Source organism: Lepeophtheirus salmonis, chromosome 14, assembly GCF_016086655.4.
Source record: "Lepeophtheirus salmonis chromosome 14, UVic_Lsal_1.4, whole genome shotgun sequence".
NCBI lineage: Eukaryota > Metazoa > Arthropoda > Copepoda > Siphonostomatoida > Caligidae > Lepeophtheirus > Lepeophtheirus salmonis.
The window spans coordinates 33,557,387-33,585,000 of record NC_052144.2 but is presented as its reverse complement, the minus strand read 5'-3'; the positions used below and the strand labels follow the sequence as shown (position 1 = coordinate 33,585,000).

The 27,614-nt window shown below is 30.0% G+C and overlaps 1 protein-coding gene and 1 long non-coding RNA gene across 5 annotated transcripts in view; one reads left to right on the top strand and one right to left on the bottom strand.

The window, feature by feature from the left end:
- The first annotated feature begins 505 nt into the window (after positions 1–505).
- LOC121129836 (protein tramtrack, alpha isoform) overlaps positions 506–27,614 on the top strand; it is an 80,250-nt gene continuing 53,141 nt past the window's right edge. The window contains exon 1 of one of the 4 annotated variants that reach the window (XM_071893472.1): positions 506–936. The gene's annotated coding sequence lies outside the window, so the exon portion shown is untranslated. Of the gene's footprint in view, positions 937–994; positions 1,322–27,614 lie in introns of those variants that run through there. The other 3 variants (XM_040725554.2, XM_071893474.1, XM_071893471.1) reach the window with 3 other exon arrangements.
- Positions 5,470–15,616, bottom strand: LOC139907215 (uncharacterized). Its single transcript, XR_011783670.1, has 2 exons — positions 10,245–15,616; positions 5,470–8,705 (listed from the first exon to the last, which is right to left on the bottom strand). It is a non-coding gene; the product is annotated as an uncharacterized lncRNA (long non-coding RNA).

Genomic DNA, 27,614 nt, shown 5'->3' with positions numbered 1-27,614 from the left:
CATAAACTTACATATGATAATAATGTACATACACACACTAAGAAGACATCCATTCGTTGTGCCTTGAACACAGGGTACATTACGCGAAAAGGTACGAAATCCGCGTACACGTAGATGATGCGAAAAAGAGGGGAAAATTTTCTGTTCAGTACTTATCTTTATAAATATGAAAAAATATATAAAGCAGGCCCAACCTGGACACTTCTTTTTCTTACTATGTTGTTGTATTTCACATACCCCTTTTTTTTGCAAATGTAAGGCGTGCGCATTTTTTTCCCTCCCTCCCTCCCTCCCTCCTCTTTAGAAGAAGAAGAAAAAAAAGTTATGATATTCATACACAAACAACGGCCTCTTTTTGCACGGCCTAAGAAGAGAGGGAAAGCAAATAAGGGGAGGTTGTCTACATACATTTTTTTACGAACGTGTAAACAAAAATTATGCCTAAAGGCCGAGAGAGCGCGAAAAAATGACAGAGCGTGCGAGTCTGTAAATATATATGTATACCTATATATGAAAAAGCAGAAGCAAACATAGAAAAAAGAAGTCATTTTTTGTTTTACTACTCAAAACGGTGGTTGAAAAAATAGAAAAAAAAATAGTGTTTTTTTTATATCATTTCATACTACTATTATTTTTTTGTTACATTGGTTCATTCACAAGTTTATAATACTATTATTTCTTACAACGACAATGCAGAGTAGACTTATTTCTTATAACTATTCGTTTATAATTCTCTTGTTATTATAGTGAAGTAAAGTGTTTTTTATACCTACTTTGTGATTTTTTTAGTACAAAAAAAAAATTGACAGATAAACATTTTAGTTTTGTGATTTCTTAGTGAAGTTTTTTTAATAAGTGTTTCATCATAAGTTATATTACTATTATAATATATAAGTATAAGGAGAATCACGTACTTGAAAATCTACCTCAGACCAGGTAAGAGAATGTTTTGCTTCTTTTTTTTTTTTTTTTTGCTAATTTTTGTGCCACAAACACCCTCCCCCCCCCCTCTTCGTCGTCTTGTGTGTGTGCTGCTCTGTGTATTTAAATAGTAAGTAAGTAAGAAGGATTACGTAACATTTTTTCAAAAACGATGATGAATTCTAAAAGTAATCCAATGAGTACCGTATGTTGTAACCCAAGGGAAATGTCTTGGATTTAAGGACATATTATTACGTGCTACAATATACCTATGCGAGTGTAAGCTGATGTTAGTACTCGAGTGAGTGAATAGGTGAGAGCAAAAAGAAACAACAATTGTCTAATAAAATGATCAGAGACAGCTGTGAAATCCTTTGAAGCAAGAGAAAGAGATTTAAAGGTATTAATTTCTGCCTTTTACTTGCTTGTATCCACAAAGAAACAACTAAATAAATATGTGTGTATGCAGTTTATTTGTTTGACTGGAGTTTCAGGATGTGAAAATGAGTCCTTGATCGTCCTTTGCGGCTTCTTCTACTGCTGCATCTCCTCCTTCCTCCTCTTTAGGAGGAGATCCTACTGTGTTTCAAGGTTTTAGTTAAAGGATAGCACGATGAAGATAGCTGTATGTTATTGGTAGATATATATATATTTAATTGGTGAGAGATTAAGATACCAATGGTGTGTTTGCGAAATGATGACTTGTGTGGAGAAGGAAATAATCCATGTATGTACATAATATGTGGATATAATGTGCGTCCCGACCACATTACCGTTACATATGTACATATTCCCATTGGTTTTTCTTCTACCAATCCCTCCGAGGGAAGTAAAAAAGTGGAAAAAATATAATAATATTTCTATGTCTTATAGATATACATACCTACTATAGGTAGGGTATTCGTCAAAAATATACATATATATCCATGAACAGCTAATCTAATAATTCATAAACAACATGTTCTTCAAGGTCATGTCCCTACAGAAATTTCGTAAAAAAACAAAACAAACATAATATTATCTACATAATTATTTTATGTAGAAGTAAAAAGTTTACATTTTTTTGTTAAGACAAATGATATCCCAAAATAGTAAGGAAGGATTTTTCTTATGTATTAACATCTTTGCATATTTTCAACCCTTCTTCCCCCATACATACATACATTCATATGTGTGAATACTTCTTGCCTTTCCCCCCTTTTGCAAACATAGTCATCAGACTTATCAAAGTATATAAATACACAAACATGGAGCATTCTCAACGGTTTTATTCCTACAACATAAGAAATACTTTGTCATGTGAATTTTTCAATTGGAGTCCTTCAAAATGATATCATTATTTTAACTGAAAGACTGCTCGCTCCTTCCTTCCCTCCACATTTTTATTATTAATAAAAATAATAAGAATGACATGTGTTGGCAAATTTTTGCATATTTTTTCTCATAGTGAATTCGATTATCTCCCCTTCTTTATATATCTTTGACTTTGGTTCGTTAGTTCTTCGTATGAACTGTATATATTATTGTAGACATTCCAAGAGTTGGTGTTAATTCCCCTGATACTCGCCTTGACTGTTTATGTTGGAGTACACACCTCAAACCAAAATGAATTGCAAAAGAATTTGCTTTTGAGGGGGGGTTATTCATGGCTTTCAATAGAAAGTTTTAAAAGATTGATACTTATATATGTTATAATATGAATATTGCGGGAATTTAAGGCTCTTTAAAGATCCTTTATTAATGATGAATTATAATCAAAAATATTTTATTTTCTGACTAATATTTTTTAAATGAGGGAAAAAACGACTCCATCATAAATTTTGAGTTGCTAAGGCACGGCTGACAGAAAGATTTTTTCTACCAAAATCATAACAAAAATGTTTTGTTTTTTTAATCATAAAAGTATCTAAAAGGGGACTCAAAGTATTAAAAGCCTCATATAGATCAATAATAGTTTGATATAAATATTTATAATGAGAATAGAAAATAACTGCTAAGGATGTCAATTGCTAGACTTATTGAGTGTGTTTCTTGACTGTGACCCTATTGTACAAAGGTGTGCCTCGGAAAAATGGGAAAAATGAAAGGAAAATATAAACAAAAACTCAAAAAATTTATGACATACAAAACTAAATATTTTTTTGACGTTCCACAGAATTTCTTATTTTAAGGTAATGTTCTAAAAAAATTGGTTAAAGGCAGTGGTTCTCAGTCTGTGGCACACTTCTCTTTTTGGGTATTTGAATAAAAGGGTTATTTTAAATAGGTCAACAAATTTGAATTTTATTAAAAGTGTTCAGACTAAATTTTAGCTTGATATTCTGTTAAAAAATTGTCAAAGTTTTGACGAACGGCGGTACTTGATGTTTTCTCAGGGAGTAGTAAGTTCTGCACCAAAAAGTTTGCAAGCCATTGGTCTATGGCATACATATATTATGGGGATTAGAAGAGCTTTAGAATTTTTTTAAACGCTTGTAAATCCATTTTGTCTATACTTAGCTTTTGTTCAAGCCTCTTCACTCCCCCGCTCCTAGAAGAAGTGTGGCCCATTAGCACAAAGGCCAGCTAGAATGATTTTTTTATTATTATTTAGTATTGATAGTGTTTGGTTGCTTATACGAATTATCAACAATTTCTATCAACAAATAATTATAATACACCTTTTTGAGGCCCTGCAAATTGTCTTTAAAGTAGCCACAATAAAAGAATAATAAATTGAGAATTTTTATTTGGTAGGACTCATATTAGGGCCAATATAAGTCTCTTAAATCAAATAAAGGCACTAAACTATAGCTAATCTTCTTGGGTATCTTAACTCATCCTATAAATTTGAATACAAGGTGCCCTGTGGGTGGGTATATATGAAGAAATGATAAAAAAATTAGATTTTCTCTATTTCTTGATTTTAGTTCAAGATTGTTTTTATGTTGAGGCACCAGAAATATCATATTTTGTCCACTTTTGATTTTGATTATATAATTTGCGTGATGTTTGTATTTTTTTAAATGAGCTGATCTTGATTCTGTGTATGAACTCACCAAACAAAATGTATTTTCACAATTATTTTATGATAGATCACGCTTCCACCCTACCTTGATTTATACTTGCTCTAGATATATTTAATGAGTAGAGCATCAAAGGACAATAAATTCATTACTTTGTATTGTGTTTCTTTTTTCTTTTTCTTTTTATTTTCATATCCTTATCAAAGCTTCATCATTTACTACAAAGTATGTATAAATAGGTAATTAATGTCAAGGGTGGAATAATAAACTCCTGTTTTTTTGTTTTTTTTTGTTTTTCATAAAATAACATACATAGGTGTACTAATTATTTGTCCATATGGTGAAATAACACACCTGTAATTAAAGTTCATCATAATATATTACTAACTAGTAAATACATATGTAGTCCTCCAACCTATGTACGACCTATAGGCCTACAATCACATTAGGTGGAAAGTTGTAAATCATATAATATTGATTTGAATGTACATTATTGTTATAGTGCAGTGGTTCTCATATAGGGTACGCGTACCTCTTGGAATACTAGGAAGCATTCTAGGGGGTACTCAAGATTTTGAAAGAATATTTCAGAAGTGGTACATAACCCTTGTGGCGTCAGCAAGGGGTGGGCTGAGAGGGGTGTAGCCCCCAATCATAAGGAATTTTTGTTTTTTACTAGAAAATTTAATATTTGAATATTTTCTCCAGAAAATTAAATATATGAAGTTTAATTTCATCTTCCTTGAATAACTATGGATTTTTATATCAATTTTCCCCAAAATTAAATATTTTAAATTTTTTTGTGTATAATTAAAAAAAAATTTCAAAAACATTTTTGAATTTTTTTTTTTGAAAAACTAAGAATTTTTCAATTTTTTTCAATTTTTTTTTATTTTTGAAAATAGGTATGGGTTTTTGCAATTTTTTTAGAAAAGTTAATGTTTTGTAATTTTTGTCAAAAAAATTTTAAAAAAAAACTTAATTTTTTGACAATAAATTTTTGAACTTTTTTTCAAAAATATTTAATTTTGTTGGAATAGCTAAGAACTTTTGAAATTTTTTTCCAAAAAATTTAATATTCAAAATTTTTCCAAGAAACTTTATTTTTTGAGAATAGATTTTTGAAATATTTTTCCGATAATTTTTATTTTTGAGAATAGCTATGGATTATTGAATTTTGTTTTTTTAAATTAATATTTTGTTATTTTTTCGAAAAATTTAATTTTTGGATTCCTTTTCAAAAAAAAAAATATTTTACAAATGGTACATCGCTAAAGAAAAGGTTGAGAATCCCTGCTTTAGTGCTTTGGGGACACGGACGAACTTAAAACGGTACTATCCAATACTAGTACTTGAATTTCAACTACGCCATAAAAAAATTGACCTCCAGAAGACGTGTAACCTCTCCCCTAAACTCAAAAAAAATTGCCTTTAACAAATATTTTTAAATTTCCCTTTTGACCTGTTTATTCAATATTCTGTTGTATTTTAAAAGTTGTGATTATAAAGTTTCAGTTTCAAAGGTTCTTTTAAAAATTAAAAAAAATAATCAAATGGCTATAGAGGTGAAAAAACGCCCTTCGAAGACTGAAAATTTGTATACTTTATGACCTATAATATGTACTTTACATACTTAAAATGTTTTATAACTATTGCTTTAAGCATAAAAAGGCTTGAGTGATCACAACATTTGCGAGTTTCTTCTGATTACTTTGATAATAGATTTAAAAAAATACGCATTCATGAGGGAAAACGTTATTTTCGTGGGAGGTGAGGGGGATGTTGCCGGAAATTAAAATTATTTTTTCTATAGGGCTAGGTATATCAAGTACAGTTTTAAGGTAATATAAAAGGTCATAAAGTATACAATGATAGTATCGAATATTGGAGTTTATATACATATGAAATAAACAAATTTATTTTTGTCCAATACCGATTTTGTGTTGACGCAACTCATTATTAATTGAAAAAGTAACGAAATGCCGATCCTTATATTAATAACAGTACAAATACTTTTAGTTGGTTTCTGCATCCGTCAATCATATATTGTGTCTAAGTTTAACTGGATGTTAGTCTTGGACTTCTCTTCACAATTTCTACCATTATATATATTGTAGTTTACCTATGTACCTAGGTTGATAGGTACAGGTGTCCAATCTTCCCACAAAAATTTTAATTACTCTACCTCGAACAAAAGTTAAATACGTTATTTTACATTTCATATTTTCCATCATATTATATTTTTTTCTACCATAGAAGCATAAAAATATGAATAAGTGAAAATGTGATCATTGATTTTGATGAACATATATTTTTGAGGAATCAACATAAAAACAATCTTAAATATAAACAAGAAAAGGAACAATGATTTTTTTAAATATATTATATAGTTACAGCCCGATAATTTTATACATATACTTTGATCAATTATGGGCTTTCAAATTCAAATTTGTGGGTTGTGTTGAGATACCCAAGGATATTAAAAATGGTTTACAACCTTCATTTAATTTTTGAGACTGTATTTGGCTCTGATATGTCACTTTCAAATAAAGTTCATCAATTTCCAATTGGGAAAAAATTTCAAAAATATTACATTTTAGGGAAAAAAAAAAAATCTAATAGTAATTATTTGGAGAAAAAAAAAAGTTTTAGTATTAACTTTTTGAAAATATATTTCAAAAATCCATAGCTATTCACAGAAATGTAAATTTTCTTGAAAAAAGTATGAAAAATTGAATTTTTTGAAAATAATTTAAACAATTCAAATTCAAAATATACAAACTTTTGGAAAAAAATTTTAATAGTCCATATATATTAACAGACAATTAACTTTTTTTTCAAAAATTAAAATTAAATTTGTTCGTAAATAATTTCAAAAATCCATAGCGATTCACACAAAAAAAAAATTGAAAAAAAAAAATTCAAATATTAAATTTTTGCTCTGCAGCATAATGTGCCCAAAAGACCTCTTTTAGAAAAACCTTACCAAAAAATTATTTTACCACTATTTACGCGAAAAAATTGTAAATTGGAAAAAAATAATAATAATTTGGAAGGCCTACAGCCCTTCAGCCCACCCCCTCTGGACATCCCTGATATAAATTGACAACAATTTGTCAAAGAGTACAAATGTAATTCATACTCAATTTTCAAAAAAATCATTCAAGCCTTATTTTGTGTTCACAGGCTACATTTAGTTTCATCGTCGTCAATACATCGCCAAATGATTTTCTGTGTATCTATAAATATACATACATATAGTTGAGCCTCAGAAGTATAGGTAGAGGACTACTAAATACGAATTCAGGAGAAATATATTGAGTTCAATGAAGTACTTTGAACAAGAACGTTCGAATAATTAGTAGGAATGTTAAAAGGAAAAGACAAAGTATAGAAAAAGAAAAAAGGTATTTACACACAGTCTTATATACTTAGACACCTGACTCTTCTTGGTATTTGGTATATATAGAGTCCATGTCTTTATTTGGTGTGTAATAGTCACTCTTACAGTTACTCTTTTCTTGCCAAAAAAAACCAAGGAAAAAGTAAGGGAAAAAAATTAAAAAAAGTGGTCAGCTTTGTTGCTAAGAGTTGCATATAATTATTACATAACAAAATAAAATTGCTTTAAATAAAAACATAATTTATTTTCTTTCTTACACCCAATACAGTGTTTTAAAGTTGATTGATGCGTTTACGTACATATTTTAAAAAGTTCTAGTTTAAATAACTAGGAAGCTTTTACACTAGGAAGAATTGGTGTCTATTCATTTTGAAGTGCATATTTTGTAATGATAGCAATAGTATAGGGTATTTAATTAGCGGTTCACAAGCTAAATTCCGCTCACAGGGGTTTTGACAAACATCTTTTTCTATTTATCATAAATAGGAGGAACAAATGTTTCCTTATCAAAATTACATTATTTTTCTAAAATATAAAATTATTATAAGCACTATGTTGATGAGATTATATAGGTAGAATGTCCTTAGTATAGAGTCAGTACCTCGAGCAATAAGATTTACAATTTATCCATGCATTGAAAACATTGGTAATCGTCTTCCTCGAAGGAAATGTCTTACGTATCAATTCTGCGTGGAGGACCGCTGCTATCTCAATCTACTTCTGTGTGCTCATGGTGGCGACTAGGACAATGTTTTTCTTAGTAATCGACAGCTAATTATGTGTTCTACAACATTGCTCGGAGTAGATACAACTGGGCCTCCATCCAGACTGAATTTTGATATATATAATAAAAGTTTTATTTTATTTTTGTCCTAACGAACCATGTGTTAGTCAACAGATCAAGTTCTTATCTGAGGAGGATCTCTCTTAACTGTTTACTAACTGTAAAAATAAAGCAAGCAGATCTGGTAAATAAATAACTTCTTTTAAAAAATGCAAAAAAAATAAATATGGAATGTGCAATTTGAGAAACAAAAAAAATGCAAAGAGCATCATCGTACTTTGTACTTGAGGAGGAGACTAATTTTACACCCACAAAAATCTTTCCCTCTGCATTTGATTGCATTCAAGTCACGGATTTCTATATTTTTTTTTTTGGTGGCATGATATCTTTTTTTGATTTTATGATCCCTTGTTGGTATTTTTTTATTTTTGATCTGAGGCAATTATATTGCTCCTCATATATGATTATTATATAATAACATGTTGTAAATTCATTTTATTTTATGTGCAACTGAAGAAACCTGTTTTTTCCTCCTGTTTAAGTTCAAGATATCCAGTGTTGTTGCAGTCAAAGAAGCTTCATTATCAGATTTCTAGACAATTCGTCGACGACGACCATTAATGATACATGAAAATAATTATAATTATAGCACAAGCATTAATTTTTGGTCATGATGTTTTGAGTTATATGAATGAAAATATTTAATAAAAATATTATATGTATGTAGAGGAGAAATTCTACCCTCAAAGCCACATATCTTTTTTTTTATTGTTATTATTATATTATCTTTCTATTTCTTTCTCTTCCCCCCTCTTCTCTAATGATAAACTGCAAAAAAAAAAAAAAATGGCCTCCCACTGTTTTCTTGATTATAACTAAGTATACAATGTTGAATGATTATTTTTGCGCAGTACGATGTTTCTGCCAAGAAAACGGGTTGCAGGCAAAATCTTTTTACTCATTCAAACTACATATATTTTATACATGGCCTATCCAGGGGCGTCCGCAGGATTTTTTTTTTTTTTTTCACAACGAATGACCTTTTTTTATTAAGGAAAATAAAATAAAAAAATCTTTTTTTAAGAAAACCAATCCTTAAATTGATTTTGAGAAGGGGACTAATTTTTTTCCTTCCAATTGATTTATTATAATTTCTCCATTTTGACTTTTTTTTGACATTTTACTGTCAACACAAAAGCAATCTTATTTTTCTCCAAATTGATTCTGATTAATCCTTTGGAGAAAGCATCGAAAATTGCACTTAAAATAGCAAAAGTTACATGTCACAACGAAAGAATTAGAATTCTATGGATTCTATAGATGTATTTGAAAGAGGCTATACAAGGGCGTCCGCAGGAGATGGGATAGAAGGGCTGTAGCCCCCCCAAATTAAGATTTATTTTTTTTTTTTCGTCATTCGGACAAATTATGTGGCAGAGGAAAAAATTTAATATTGAATTATTTTTTTTTGGTAACAAACTTTTATTTTGACTGATTTTAATGTGTGTAAATAAATAAAAAAAATATTTGAATTTTTTTTTCCAAAAATGTAATTTTCTATGGACAGCTATGGATTTTCAAAAAAAAAAAATCCAAACACCAAGCCTTCCCCCCATAATATAATATTGTAAACTCCCCTGCTATATGCTTTAGGTCAAATGCACCTTTTGATTAATCAAATAAAGGCTTTAAAGTATAGTTAACATCCTTGGGTATTCTAAATTATTTCATATATATGAATACAAAGACTATGATGCAAACATTAAAACTTTTATTGTATTGCGCCATCTTTCCTGTTTAAAAAAACCCAGAAAACAACGGGAAAACCAGTTCTTAGTTAAGCAATCCTTCCCAACTATGGAATAATTCAATGATTATTAAAAAGTGTTCACAATTAAAGGAGAGCTCCTAATATCGGAGTTGCATAGGGTAAACAGATATGGGAAAGATGGAAAGGGGGCACTTATGTTGATAAGTTTACTCGTGGGAGCTATAACTTTATTACCCGGTTGCAGCCTAGTTTAAATTTAAGACAGCTTAAATGTCTATTTGCCACCAGGCCCAAGAGTCCTTTAATAATATAACATAATAAAGTGAAAATATTTTAATTGTAAATAAGACTATAAATCACCTATAAATAGTTTGATATATCTTTATGCAATATTGCAAACAAATTGGAGATTATTTTTGTTGTAAATTGTTTTTTGTGATCAATTGCTACATTTGTAGACATCTCTGACTCCTTCTAAACAACATGCCTAAGTATGCAATGCATACATATGAATGTATATATCTGCATCAATGCCTCCTCATTTTGTTTCAGAGGTCAAACGTCTCGGATAATAATAAATATATGTACTAAAGTCAAACGGGGAGAATATAAGTGCAATCTGACCTTGATATCTCTGTAGTATGTAGCATGTTTTCGTTTTATTCATGTGTGAAAATTTAAAGTGAAGTATTTAGTTTGGGTCAAGGTGGAAGGAGTGACCATATTTCTGGGGTCTTACACTAAAATTACTAGTAGTAGAGATAGTAAAATATTTTTGCAAACCAGGATCCAGAACTTTTTAAAAAACTTTCTATAATATTTATTTGTTAGAAAATAAACTATGAATCCATACCTTCATGTAATTTGTATAATATTTTAAAGGTACGAAGGCGTTACGGTCAACATCCAGGCTATAGTATCCTGGTCTATAAAATAAGATGAAACGTCAAACCATTGAATATATGTAGAACATCAAAAAGTTATAAAATCAAATTTTTTTTTACATCATACATACAAACAGGTCAATATTTTGTAGACATATTTAAGAAACAAGTGGATTTTTATTCAAATGTGTCGTATGAGTTAAGAATTGAAATAATTTAAGCTATAGTTTAAAATCTGTCTTTGATTAAAGAGACCTATATTGGCAAAGATATGAACCCTTTCATTAAAACCTATCAATTTCTTATTCTTTTATAGTGTCAATCAATTTTTCTTACTTTAAGTACAATATTCGGTGACTCAAAAGGATTATCAACAATAATTTGTTGATAGCAATCGACGATAATTCCAGGTTGATTTCGTGTTGACGGACCATATATATATTTTTCGAAAATTATGCAAATACTCATGCTGAAGATTGCGAGACAGTGAGATAGGTAAAAATTTGTTTTTCATTGGAGATATGAGAAATCTCAGTTTTAGAGGGCATTGAGGCACTTCCTTATGACCCCGCGCATTAGTGCAATATATAGGAACCTACACATTCTACATATTATGTCAAAATGTTTCATATATAAGCATAGTTATACAAATAAAAAGAGAAAGAAAAAAGAAATAAGAAATATGTCTATTCGTATAAAAAAATGTCATAACTTTTTTCTTTTGTCTACAAAATAATAATTACGTTTTACTAAAATATTTGAATAGCATTTCGTCAAAAAGCTTCAAATTTTATATACAAAAGAAATAAAAGTCATTCAAAAATTTGTTCCTATAAAATGCTACTTTCATACTAAAAAAAAAATCTGAAAGGGCCCCGCATTTATTATTTGTCTCAAAGATGTATACTGGCGCTAGGGAGTGTTGGATTTTAAATCGATTATTATCAAATAAGCCCCTGTATAGATTTCTACAATGTTCTTTTCTGTTATCAAACCAACTCATTTTATATTAATTAAATTTTAAGAAGACTTTGAACATATTGTTTAGCGTGAATTCCAATTTATGGATTACGTACGTAATCTAAATCTACAAATAAGACTATTATCAAAACTTATTTGAACATAGTGTCAATAATATGATTAAATAAAGTTAAACAAATCAAATAATTATGTACAAACGGATCAAAATGATTTTTTATGTGTACTTTGAACTTGCAAAACGATTATTTAAAAAAGCAAAAAATACAATTATGTAGAATGTTGCTATTCCGTTCGAAATCTTTAGGACGAGTCCGAATCGGACGCAAAAACATTATTATGGTACAACCTTTGGAAGATGACGTTATCACATTGGGTATATACGCCAGTGACGTCATCATTAATCAATTTGTACATATAAACATAAAAATATATTAATTATGACAAAATATAGAATAATGTTAAACCATTATTCTATATTAAGATTTGACAAAACTAATTCAGGTACTTTAATATAATATTAGTGTAAAGGATGTATGCTATGATTTGAAAAAAATTTCAAGAACAGAGGCAGGACAAACCCGATTTTTATTCCCTTACTAACGACCATACAATATTTTAGGCTGATAGATGTCCTATGCTTTAGTGTTGAGATTATGTCCGAGATATAAAAAAAATCATTTTTGTCTCAATTAATTTTTTCTGGGCCAATATTTTGGTCCAGACTATGTTCTTGAATCGTAGACCAAAATTTATCTTCGTAAAAAGTCGTCATTTTTTTTTGATTTGTGAGCCGGATCAAAAATGATCTTTTTTTTTTAGACCGAATTTTACTAGGCTAGTAGTTCTAACCAAAATTTGACCTATGTCATTCGGCTTTTACATAAATTGTAAGACCGGCTTAGGATTTCAAAACCGAAACCCCAACAAGGGTATCTGGGTTGCCTGCAGGATTATATTTTATTTGAATCCTTCATATGAGAAATACAGACCTTCAACCCCCCACCTGAAGACGTCGTCCTGAGTATGTATGTATCTTAATCAAAATAAATAGTACTTTGTCAATCCTTGTAAATTTGAATGATGTTATTATTATCATATATATATATATTGTAGCTCCATTATTATTTTATTGCTTTCAAGCTCTTGCAAGTGAAGAAGTACAATGCAAAATAAAATTCTAAATGCAATCTTAGACTTTGTATAAATACAAAACTATTTTCAATTATTTGAAGAAAATGCTTTTTTTTTTTTTTTTTTTTTGTACTCTTAGGAACAAATATACAGACGCACATTCCCGTTCATTAACTATGTACTGCAACATGTTTTAATTTTGCAAATTTCAAATGACTTATTATACAGTTGTATATAAACAATAAGTCCAAGTTTATTCAAAAATATTGAATATAGTAAATCCATGTGTTTTAATAGCCTAGAGATGACTCTAACTAAGGCAAAAATATAAGATACGTAATGTTTTGCATGAAATCATTGCCTATTTTTAGCCACGTATGAGTTTTCTCCCTTATAAATATACTTATATTGTATATATATAAGAAAAACTTGGTTTGACTGCGAACATGAAGCTATTCTCGCTCACTTTTTTGTTTTCATAAAGTAGTTAAACTAACCTATGTACATACTTAGGTAAATACTAGCTACATATGTTGATATAATTTATGAGGTACCTGGTGATTTTCCTTCCAAGACCATGAAGATATTTAATCATGTACAAACCTTACATTTAACAAAAAAAGTACATTCAATTTTTCGCAAATACAAAAAAAAAAAAAAAGGGTTTGGACCTCCCTATTATTTTTACATTATGAATTAATCGTTTTATATTTATGAGTATACCTTTCATTTACAAGCAAGTGGGGCTTGTATTTGAGGAGTGGGGGTTCTATTTAAGGAGATGAGAAATAAGATGGTGATGACCTAATTCAGGATCTTATTTATATACTAGTTTCTTTGTAGAAGGCAACATCTTTTAAATCATTTATTCAGCTAGATATGGAAGGGTTTTTGTGTGATCTATGTATATGGAACACTTTTGGATTATCAAGGCTCTGCTGTACCTCTACTTTGATGAGTCCTTTATGTTATCTCGTAAGTAGTCACGTTTTGTGTCAGAGTAACTCTTCAAATTACGAGACTCTAGGTTGTTCTAAAGGAATTTAAACAAACTGGCTGATAATGATTAATGATGCTGGACTTGTGTATAAATAGCTCGACAGTCATAGTTTTCTAACCATGAGTATATGATTGTTGAAGGGAAGGAATTACGGCCTCCATCTTAAAAGGCTCTTCTGTCATTGATTAGTAGAAAACAAAGCTATAAACTAAGTGGCAAAAATATGATTTTGTTATCCATTCTAATCTGCTACGAAAATACTTTTTTGTCCGCGAAGACTATTACTCTATAACTAAATATCCAATCTATTTTAACAAAATTAACAATGTGAATTTTGTGTAGGGAAGGAAAAGTTGTATACGTCACAAGGGAAATCATAATGTAATGGTACCTTAAAAAGAGACATCTTGTGAAGGAAAAAGTCTTCCCTTAGCTCAGAAAATATCTTTAAGCTAATAGAAATCACTTTTTTTCATTGCTTTGGTAGCAGAAACCATTTGGACAACAACTCTTCTAAAGTTATCAACCACGGATTCTGGAAAAGTTAAGTGTCTTTTAACTAAAGACACATGGATACCAATTAGTTTAAAAATAGAGAGCCTCTGGTGTACGCATATTTTCAACTACATATATCCCTCTTCACATTGTCGTAATCCAAGGTAGCACTGCATATTTTTTTATTAAAGGCAAGGTTATTAAGTAAAAAGCAAATAGTACAGGGTGACCTGGTCAGTTTGCTTAGTTCTAATTTATGTTTAACTGTTTTATATATATATATATGATATTGACTAATAGAAAGCTGGTAAGGGAAAGGCAGAAGGGAGGGAGGGAGGGAAGAGATGAGGATGTCAAGGACGGAATAAGGAGGGGGTTGTGAATGAAGAAGGGGGGAGGAGGACTCGTGCCTTGATGAAATAAATGAAAAAAATATTTAGGGGGGAAATAAAAAAAATTAAGGCAGTTTTCTTTTCTTGTGTGTGTCTTTCCTTCTTTTTTTTTTTGTTTGAGATGATGATACAAACGCGAAACATCATGTATATGTACCCTTATAATAAATAATAACATTTCCCTCTTATGCAGCAGCAGCAGCCATTATTCTCCCCCTCCCCTTCTACTGTATTTTAAGTACTTTTATTTGTGCCAAAGGAGGGAGGAAAAGTGTACTACATATTATTAGGGATAAAAGCAGCAAAGTAGGACACACAGAGGGATGATGTTTTATATATCTCTTCTTTTTTCGTCTTATGTATTCTGTTCCATATACAACAATAGATATAAAAATATATATAAACATAAAAACAACAACGTCAAAAGCTTTTTCTTCAACAAAAAAAAATCATGTAAAAAGACAGAAAGAGCCCCCCCCGTGCCTCTTTCTGTCACAAAATTTATGCATGCACTAAAAAAAACAAAAAGATTGCTCCCTCTTTCTCCATCAATCTTTTCTAAATCCCCTAAACAATTGGTAGAATTAAACAATAGGTACTCAACAAAAATTTTATTAGTACGTATGGACCTAATGAGCATAAATGTGCAATTGTATTCAAGTATTTTAATATTTAGCTTGAGTACAAAGGCAATGACATTTTGGAAAGAGTCACCAAAAAACTCAGAAATACCCTTTTGGAATGTTTTGAATAATTTTCTTGGCCCATTATATATGTTTAAGACTCAGATTCCATAGTTAGAATCTATAAAAAGCAATTTTTTCGTCAAATTATTTATTACAAAAAAAAAAAAAATACTTACCACGAAATTACTTTTCGCTAAATATGGATAAAAATTGTAAGTAACTATATAAACGAGTCACCTAAGACCAGCCTTAATATAAACTGAATGAAAGAAACTTTATCAAGGAAATTGGATTTGGATTGCCGTCGAGTGCTTAAGTATGTTTATACACCAGGGTCATAAAATAATCATCCTTAACTATCTAATTTTTTCCTTAAAAATTTTAACCTAGAAATATTTCAAGGCATCCCCCCGCACCAACACCAACTTTTTATGCCCTATTAACGCAGTAATATGGGATTTATTTCAGTCAGGACTTAGTCCAAAAAGTGAAAGCCCAATAAAGACTCTATTTTTCAAGTATGTATTTTGTTGATTGAATATGTGATATAGTCAATTAGGGCTTTTTTGATGTGCCAAAAAAATTTGCTGATAGTTGTACACAAGTACTTGCATTTAAATTTAAATGCAATACCACCTCATGATTAGAATCTATTTATCTATGTATATATCTACCTATTCGCGTGGGATGACTCACCTACATTTTCATAGTACGACATCCATAATTGACTCGAACCAAATGTATATATATGCATTTTATATACTGTGATGCCTTCAATTGATTTAGTGATTACTTTAAAATGTCTACTTGCTTGTTCCATTAATAGATATATATTAATATATATTGGTTTGAAAATCCTGGACTTTCCTCAGACCGTTATGATTTTTAGCAAACCAAACTAGTTCATTCCTTTAAAGAAGCTTGGTCATTAAAAAATTGATCTCATTTTTTTTTAAATTCTGGTGTCATAGGCCTATAATAACGTCAACTGAAGTTAAATGTACAGCATAAATCATATTTCTTCAACTCAAAAAACAGGAGTTGGGAAAAAATTGGTACATCGATTGAGACCGGGAGAAATCAGTCTATAGATTAAGAAACAAAAAATCGAACCACGATTTTAAAACTATTTATAGATTTCGGTCTATTGTCTGAGATCGCGGTAAGGGTTAAAATATTCGTCTAGAAAAAAATAACTCAAGACCGAACCGTAAAAAAAAAGTCTAGGACCGCGAGACTCACCGCCAGTAAATACTTGGTAAAGAATAATCATATTGACAATTTGTACGAAAATACGCAAGAGATAAATCACCTTTTGCTCTCTAGAAAATGTAATTTTTTTACATTGCAAAATTTTATGTGAATTTAAAGGTCGACCCTTCATATCTTAGACCAATGATTTCCAACCTGTTAATCCCGGTAGAGCCCAAAAGGTTTTTTTTTATTCCTTGCAATATATAAAATATGATCATATATGGTTTATTATTTAAATAAAAGCACAAGGGCTCTTGATGGGAATCAAAAGAAGAAGATCTAAAAACGACTTTTAAAAAGTAATTAAATTTACAAATTTGACTTAATTTGATGCTATATGAGACAGAGAGCTCATTAGATATATTTATAGTATAAATAAAGTCATTTGTCAAACCTGGGCCAAAAAAGGGATCTAATCATGATATTTCATCTTATTCAAAAAACAATTTTAAAAAAGTAGTTTGGAAGTATTATGAGGGGGAAATATTATTATTCTCGTACGAATTATTAATAATGTTTTTCTGCGAAAAACTGTATGTATAAGAATAAGAATAATAACGTGACGTGGAGGAAAAAAGAAAAGAAAAAAGGGGTTAATTAATCCCTGTGACGTCACAATAGAGAAAGATATGATAAATGTGTATATCTGCCAAAAATAAGAAGAGAAGAAGAAGCAAAGTGTTTTTTGCCAAATTCCGCTTAACAACATAAGAAGGAGAGGAGGAGTAGAAATTGCACGGGACTACAACCTACCTACATCATCATCATCCCCTATCCGTCCTGTCGTTGTACTACATATACCCTCATGAAATTCGAGTCATTACTATATTGTTCTTTAAAATAAGAGAGAAAAGAAGGGGCGAAGTCAGAATTAGGCTACTAGGGCAGATTAGATCTACTTCTATACTATTATGTATGTTACTTAGTTCTTATATTATATATTTTATTTTCATACAAGTAACGTACATACTACAATGGAGTAATGGCGAACGCTTGCCCGCAATTTCTGTCAATTCCTACTATCAAATACATACTTATATATAATTGTGTGCAAAAATACCCTTTTTTCTGTTCTTCTCTTATAGCTGCTCTCCTCCGCATTCTCCCATCTCAAAAGCAACAATTTCCTACCCTTCACAACTTTTTGACAACTTTTTAATAGATATATTATGTTTTTTTTTTGTTTTCATGCTTACTTAGTTAAATAAGTAGGTTTGGTAAGAGAGGGGTTGACGAAACAAAATGGAGGGAAAAAGAAGGCCCGGGAAATTCAAATCATAGTGTATTCCTTTTTTTTCATTGGATTTTATCCATTGATTAAAAACATATCTCCCGTTGTTTTTTTGGTTACATGTTTCTTTTTTCTCTTTTACTTTTTTTTTTTTCTCTTCTTCTTAACTTTAAGTGCATTTCCCGAATTTCCATGATCATTAATCATTCTTGCATATATATTTATTGTTGTTGTTTTTGCGTCATTATTTCAAGGTCAACTCATTAACAGCGCATTCTCTCTCTCCTGGTGCAACAATAATAATAGAGGAATACAACATTTAACAACAAGTCATTATTTTTTTTTACTCAATATTTGATGCAGAAGTCTTCTTCTTTTTTTTTTTTGCTTTTATTATTATTGTTGTATTTGTAACAGGTGATTGGTTGCTACATATTTATATAAGTAGAATTTTTCATCTTTTAACCCATTGTTGAGCGTCAAATTTTAATAGTTTTTTAAATGTACATATATATGGATTGTATTTACGTGAATGTCGGCTATTTTGTGGGCTTAAACAACCAAGTTTAATAGCATTAAAAACCTTTTTTTTCCTTTACATTGAGGAAAATAGTTAACCAATGATGTCAAAATGGGTCTAAACAATTAAAAGAACTTAAAGCTTACTGACCATCAAAAATGTATACAGTTTTATTATACATATATTAGGTCATAATATGTATTATGACAATGTACTATTACATCGTTATACAACCTTATTGCCATATTGTAAACCATAATTTAACTATTGCAACAGAAATAAAAGGATATTCTTATCTAATTGGTCTACTCTTTTCGTTACTACTCAATAATAAAAAGATGTATTCAATGCAGTTGTTGAGTCTTTTTTTATTCTTAAAGCCATTTTATGTAGTTTAATCAAGATTCATTTGAAGTGGCTCCGTTTTATGAAGTTAGAATATACACTTTGTGCCTCCAAAATGGTGTTTCTTTCAATTAGGATGCAATTTATGACGTCAGTGAAGACTCTATACATCTATGTTTGTTCTTTTTAACACTCAACGAATAATGAATGCACTTTTCCACAATTCAATTAACACCAAGGTATAAAATACAAATGCATATAAAATTATATCATCATCAATCATGGAAAAATTTTGCGCCGTGTAGTCTGCAAAAAGAATTTTGAGTAAAAAAAATAGTATTATAGTGTTTCTATGTTGGGTTATTGTTTAAAAAAAGAACAAGAAATTTAATTAAATACTAGAGTAGGTTTTTCTGGCGTTGATTACAAAATTCAAATTTTATTCTAAACTCCTGCTTTTTGTTAGTCATAATTTAATCAGTTTATATTTCCGTATAGTAAATTGATAATTTTTTGCATTTCAAGATCCTTATCGTAATAATAAACAGGGGTCAGGAAAAGTCCTTATACTGCAAGTCCAAGTAGAGTTACAAGTCTTTGCTCATAAGCCAAAGTCCTTCAATACGTTCATTGAGTAGAGTTCGAGGTCTTAATTGATTCCTTAGATTTATTTTAAGTTCATTTCAAGTCCATCATTATAATATAGGGTCCATAGTGTTGAAGCTCGTCTAGAGGTCCTTTTGAAATAGCTAGCGAGTCCATGTACAGTCTGAAGTCTTTGATTGTGAGCTCAAGCTTGAGTCGCAAGTCTTCAAAGTTTGGAATCAATTCCCAAATGATGTGCATATCTTGGGTTCAAGCCTGGATTTCTGGTACTATAATCCTCCTATTATATGAAAAAATAAATACAAATGTTGTAAAAAAGGTTTTTGAATCTTATATTTTGTGCCTCGTATCTGTTTATATTATTCAGTTTCAAAATTTCATATACATAAAATACAGATATTGATATTAAGGAAAAGAAATATTTCACTTATCAAATAGTTCCTATTTGACCTACGTAAACTTTACAACTTGATTTAAAAGGGAAGGGTATGCATATTTTTCCTTGACTAGGCCCTATATATTATAAAACCAGCGAACTGATTATCCAGACTATTCGGGGTATTTCTGTAAATGATGAAATGACAGGTACAATCCATCTATATAATTATATGTATAAACTGTTATTTCCTTTGTATATTAGCAACTCAAACATTTTGGGATCAAAAAGACATTGGGATCCCTTGGATTTCCCAGAACCATAGGGGCAAAAGGACCATTGGCCCCAACCTTTACCAAATTTGTACTGTTATCCCAATAAAAAGTCATCATTTTCGAATTTTTTTAAGTAGAAAATTTTACCATCTTATTAAAAGTCAAAACAATTCAGACAGCATTGTCAAAACCCCAAACGGCCCCTTCCAAAAAAGATAACATCATTATTATATCATTTGTCCTCCCCACTTGCAAATATATTCGGGGACCAGTAACTGGAGCCCACTTTGAGAACCCCTGCCCTAGGCGCCAAACTTAATACTCTTATTTTGCAATGTTTTATTTTCAATTTGCTATTCATTGAAAGTTTTCAATTAGTAGGAGTACGAGGCTACAAGAAGTAGTAGAAAATAAAAACATAATCGCTATGACGACACTACCCTTCCGAAGTTGTACATAATTTTGAATTAATGATGTGTATGTCCATTAATTGAATGCATGTCCTTGGATCCTCCTCAACACCCCCTCCTCAATAACGATATTTTCAAATGCTGGAATTTTAATTATTTACGGAAGCACGAGTGGTCGTCGGTCCAACAATTATAGATATAAATATATATGTCCGTGTCTTTAGTAAATAAATACGGTGCAGAAAATAAGTATTTGATCTCTAAGTTTGACCACTCACAAAGAAAAGAACGGTCTATAACAGGGGCTCCAATAGATTTTTGAAGCTTGGCCAAAATTAGATGAAGAGATCATCTGACGGGTCACACTAATAAATAACTGGTTTTAATTTTAAAGAGATAGTAAATAATAAGAACTTGATAAAAGTAATTGACGTTTGAATATTTTATTTATAGATATTATAAATCTAATGACTTTAATTTGCTCATTAATTCTGAACTTTTTTTTAAAGTTCCCATCTAGAAGGATTGAGGCAATACTCCTTATCTGATCTAAGTGCTCATGAGTTTTTTTAGTCCAATTATACCAACATCAAATGTATTTATTTTATACAATTATTGCTATTTAATCATTTTTGCGGACTATACCTTGCCCGGGAGCCGCTTGTTGAGAAACCCTGCTATAGAAAAATTAATAGTAAGCTTATTTGAATAGTGAGAGACATTTTATGAACAAAAAAAGTTTGTTTTAATATGAAAAGTGCTGAGGATAACCTCAAGAAAAGCAACTCTACCATCAAGCATGGGACTTAATATGAAAAGTGCTGAGGATAACCTCAAGAACAACAACTCTACCATCAAGCATGGGACTGAACAGATTATGTTTTGTGGGTGTTTCGGGTGCAAATGAGGAATGATGACTTGACTGTATCAAAGAACGAATGTTCATCATTCGAGAATTATTAATCAACCACTTTCTTCTCTCAGGGGAGAGAACTGAAAATGCATTGTCGAATAAGTCTTCTTGGATGACAATGACCCCCGTAGACATACGATCATAGTAACAAAGGATTGGCTCAAGAAAAAAACACATTATGCTCATGAAGTGACCTAATCAGTCTCCGGACTAATATTCTATATAAAATCTTTATTAGGGGGCAAACTTTCAAAATTGCTAAGAGATCAACCCCTGTTTCCCTCCATTACTCTCCCCCCCAACCCTCTCCTTTTACATAACAAAATATGAGCAAAGCGTGAGCAAGTAACGCAGAATTTAAGTCCCTACTTTCTTACGTGTTGTTCATTAACTCATATTCATGTTATTGGATTTGTTTTAAAATTACTGGTGTCTTCGTGAATTTAAATCAATAATATATGTTCACAACTTTGATGGACGACATACAAAAAACCGAAAATTAACAAGGTAATCCTGAACATTGGAAAAATGTTGGAGTGTAGAGAATTTTAGCTTTCTAGCTTTCTTTTGTGTTGACTAACCGCATGTGTAATAGCTACTAGAAGTTCCCCCCTTTTAAATATAATTTTAGATGGACATTGAATTAGAGCAACAATTTTGGATTTCATGGTAGGTATATTAGGTATTTACTCATGTTTTTGGGTCATAAGTGCTAAGAACCAATAGCTTGATCTTGCAGTTCAAGCTATCTTTTTATTCTTTCCTCATAGCTAGAATTGGAGAAAATAAATAAACACGAAGAAAGGTATGAATAAGAGCTTGAACGTATAATATTTGAGTCTCCTACTTTAAACTTCAGCACTACGTTACCTCGCTTACACAAGAATAACCTAAGTATTTTGTTGTCAGCTGTAGATTCACTCATCTCACTTGCTACGTCATGCTATTTCATATATAATAAATAAACAAAGTAATCAGCTGTTTTATACATATGCTCCGTACCCAAAAGGACAGGAATACAAAAAAAAAAAAATGATAGTCTTGGAGGACGTATGAGATAAGTAGTTTGTTTTTGTTGGAGCAATGCAACCCTAATGTTAATTCAAGACGTTTTCTCCTCTTGTGCATTTATGAAATGAAATCATCATCTGCCTACTCATTATCACGACATGTACACTGATATAAAGTACATGTTAAATGATACTACGGATGTACTACATAATATAATTATTATTCCTTTCCACACCTAGTTAGGGTCATAATTATGTAGATGATTTTTTTTTCAGATCCCGTAGGAGGATAGTGGAAGAGGGACTCTCTTCTATTCATAGATTTATACATAAATATATATGTATGTACAATGCATGAACATTCTACATCATAATACAGTAGTAATTATCTTCGTAAAGGATCTTCCATTGATGATGTTTAATATGTATGTACATTGTACAAACTATGAAATATAGTTAGTTCGTCCATCTATCAAGTTATTAATAATAGTATGTTCTGTTTCGTTATGATTAATGCATACAGATAACTAATATTCTTAGTTTGCTTCAATAAAGACACTCATAGTGGAAAACACTGGATCTACTAAGTACAAATATGTATACATACCTATAATAGAGTTAGTGTACTTTATGGGTGTCCACTCCGTTACGACTATGAGGATGGGTGTTTCTTTTGAACTTGGTCAGGCTTAGACGGGGGTCAGATTTTTGGGAGGTCATATAAGGAGGGCTTATTTTATACCCAAAACACAAGAAATATTTTTTTGAGCTCAAGGAGACTAGATATGGGGTTGAGTTATGAATCAAAAAATGGCTGTCGTCTTTACAACAAGCATACGTATAAAAGCGCTTTTTAAATTTATTGAAAATAAAAAAGTTATGGGCAAAATAAGAAATCGGGGAAAATTGCACTTTCGGTTTTTGTTGTTTTTTTTCATGTGCAAAGAACGGATTTTCAATGGAATATAGAGATAGAGAATATATCAATCAGTATGGACAAATTATTTCGATTCTTTATCGTTTTGTATAAATAGGACTTATAAATAAACAACAGATGGCAAAGCAAATGTTGTAGTTTTATATTATTTTGTCCCCCCCCAATATAGGTGGGTTTGATGTCCTCAAGTCTAACACTTAAAAATAAAAGAAAAAAAATGAAACTTTCAATTCAAATAACAACAGGTGCATAAGCTATCTATGCCGCCACTTTGCCGCGTTCTCTTGGACAAACACAGAAATTTAGATGGATCATTTCTTATATAGTTTCTTCAAGCATGCAGCAACTGAAAAAAAAATGGAATCAATCAACGAATTCACTGTCCCCAATATTTGGAAAAGGTAGGAAGCCCTCCTTGGAATCCACACCGGGACTGTCAACATAGCAATTACTCGAATTCTGGGGCTTAGTGTGGCGTTCGTTAGCAAGATCAAAAAGTAATTTGAGACTTCTAAAGGTAATTTTGAGGCAATGGCCATACGGGTTGAGATAGAAGACCATATCATGCGTCCTTGTGCTCCCCCAGGGCCTCAAAGTCAACACTGATGCCTACCTGGATGTACTAGAGACCAAGGGGAGGTCCGGATTGACGTATTTGTCAATAGGAGGCCTTACATATGGCAGGCCCTTTGCACACCACGAAAAAATATCTCCAATACTATTTTGACGAAATTATCTTCACTCACTTTTGGTTTCAAAACTGGGCGGATCTGAATCCGATGATTTTTTTTTTGTGTAAAGTGTGATCAAATAAGAAAGCAACCGAGCTTACGAGTATTAGCTAAATCATATATGTAGGATTTCTGTTATCTAGTAGTTATTTTGATAGGCATGATGTAGTACATTGTCTCAGGCAGTAAATCAAAATGATATTGTTAAAAAAATATATTGACTCTGTTTCTCTTATTTTCTCACCAGCGCCCTTTCCTTCATTCTAACAAAAGCAATTTTTAATCTTTTGTAATGCAGATCCCTCCTGTTGAAAACCTTTTTTTTATTCCCCTTTCTCTTTATACAGCTTGAGAAGCCCTTAATCTAGGATTTTTTTATAAGAATCCTTTTCGTAAAAATGGTCATTCTATAAATATCTGACTTTACTCGAGTCCGAAGTTCAATTACTTGTGTCTACTCGGTTCCAAAAAAAACCTAACTTTGACGACTAAAGAATGGTTGATTTACAAATATCAAAATTTCTAAGGAACATATTTTAAAAATGTTTGGGCCCACTTTCTAAATAAGGAACTTTACTCAAATGAATATAAAAAATAAGATTTGAGCATTATTAGGGCAATGAAATGTATTGCCACTTTTTCTATGAACAAACGGACATCATTTCCGATGAAATCAATTGAATAGATTATGAAAAAGGTATATATTTAATAAAATATTCATTTTTGACCAAAATTAAATATTAAATTTGTTAGTCACATTGGTATAGGCTATTTCTTTTTTCTTCTTAAAGATTGATAGCCCTGGTAAATTAAACCGAGGAAAATGGTTTGTTTGTTTTTTTTAATGGAAAGGATGTATTTTGTTTTTGAATTTGAAAAGTTGTTTCACGTTTGGTTCTTCTCGATGTAAAATCTCATTTAAATCCCTTATAATTTTGACATGATTTATCGTACATTTTTTTTCATGGTACTCCAAATATTTCTACCAGAGTATTTGCATGATTACCTTAATCACATATATTTTCCCTCAATTTATGAATATAAATGTATCAATTTCCTCATTTATTCTCCTTTATCAGAATGACACTTTTAGGTATATTTACGAAATCTTTTTCTTCCCTTCTAAGTTCAGTTTTCTGATTCATTAATCAAGTTAGTTAATATCTAATAATTAAAAGTTAATACATTTATTCATAAAAATACTTTGTTGTGCGCCCTACTTACGAAATTATTCTTTTCTCATGTACTACATTTTTTTAATGAAGAGTCGTGTTTCAATAGTTTGTTTGCAAAATGATTTTTGCAAACAAATCATAAAATATGGAGTGAAAAAAAATTCTCTTTTTGTTTCATTTTTGATGTTTTTGGATTTTTACATAAATACTCGAACTATTTCTTCAAAATAAAATATGTGAAAATATTTTTTACTTTGATAAATACCAATCATTTATTCCTTATTGTCCGTAAATAAGTCATTTTTTTTTTCTTTAAAAGACAATATAGTATTTTTGTAAGAATAAACTCATTTGGAGCCAACTAGGTATACGCAAAAAAATCAATCTGGATCTATATCACTAAAAAATATGACGTTTTTTTAGAATATAAATTTGTAGAAAGAATAAATCCCTAGTTTTTTAGAAAAGAAAATAATTTGTAAATTATTTTTTATTGGAAAGGAAAAATTTTAGTTCACGGTCTTGAGTTTAATTTAAGTCCAGAGCTGTCTAGAATAAATTATTGAATATATAACCGGAAAAAATCACCTTAACATTAGCACTTACCTATTAGAAAGAAGATATATGGACATATAAATGGTCCATGGCTATGAATTGTTTTATATGATCTACGACATTTTTAGACCTTGTTCATGGATTTTTTTTGATTTTTTTTTTGTAATAAAATACTAATTGTTGTAAAGTTTATTCTTTTTTAACACTATCCGGTAATTTGAAAGTGTTTTTATACCATTTCATAAAACTTCTTGAAATTATCTTTATAAAACAATACATGCACTAAAAAATTATATCATTAAATATAGGTATTATAAAGTTCAGAAAATGTTGAGAAACTCAGGATAAGAAGGTCACTCAATTATTCCATAAATATAAAGTGCGAACTAGATGTTCCTCTTCTTAAATTTCCATATATAAAATTATATACAAAAATTAAAATATTTGGAATTTGACAATTACTTTAGTAAATTTTCAATTTTCCTTATTTGATGTTGACGCTTAATTCAGATTATGAAAAAATTGGAAGCTCTAAATTTTCAATTTCCTAAAAAAAATTTCGTTTTTGAAGCATATATTTTTATGCATCCTACATATTTTGCCACTAATGAAAGTAAACCACGATTATCCACTAGAGAATTTTTTTTTTAAAGTTTAAACTATAACGTTTATCTATGATCAATTTTATTGCAATCCCTCTTAAAGTATTTTATTATTATTTTTATCTTAATTTTGTTTTATATAAAATATTGAAAATTTTAATAAAAAATACTCTTTAATGTGACGTTTATACCCTGAATTTATTTTAAGCCCCCTTATAAAAACAAAATGCATATAAAAATTGCAATACATGTCTCAAAACTCCATATCTCTCTGTCTCTTATCTGTTTGTTTCCCCTTCAAGCGGCGAAGATCTCTCAATTACATTGAAAGATAATATGAATCATAGTTGGCCTAATGCATATTTTCACAGACTTCTTTCACAACATTTTTATTTCAAAGTTACACATATTTATACCGTTTTAAATAATTCAATATTTGTTTGTTTTTATGTATATTCAAAATTCTAATGATATCTAATTTCTATTTTTTCAGGTCAGTTAATTATTACATTACATATGTAGTATTAATCAATATTCATACATTTCTACCTGTTATTCTGAATGAATTTTGTTTGAGGGTAATGTCTATGAAATAGGTATATGCTATAAATATATAAAAATAAACAATTTCTCCATTTTTTTATGATATGGGCGGTCAATTGGCAACCCATTGTATTTTGAAATATATATTTATATGAATAATTATTTTGTAGATTACATTTCTGAAAAAGAGAAGAAATTCGTAATATATATTTATAATTTGGAGTGGATATATATATATATATATATATACATATTTTTTTTGGCAACGATATATTTTTTATGATGATTTGTTGGTTGAGTTCTTATATTTGTTGTTATTTGAATTTCTTTGTTTCTTAAGGCAAAGTTATGACTTATACATACTTAAATAAAACTCATATTACTAGTATACATATAGTCAAAACCAGCGTTGAATTCGAGAATATATAGGAACTCCAAACACTCAAACTTGACTTGACTAAAAAACCCGGGTATTTACAGAAAAATGACTCAAACATGGGCGAAATATTTTTCTTTTAATTTGAATTTACTTGAAATCGAAATTTTTGAGTAATCAAATGTCTAATTTCTATTATAACTGGACAGGACACTAAAAAAACTAGAGGCGCAGATCTTTTCTTTTGAAAAGAAAAGTGGAGATTGGTTTAAAAAGGAGGATGCCCAAACATAATAAATATA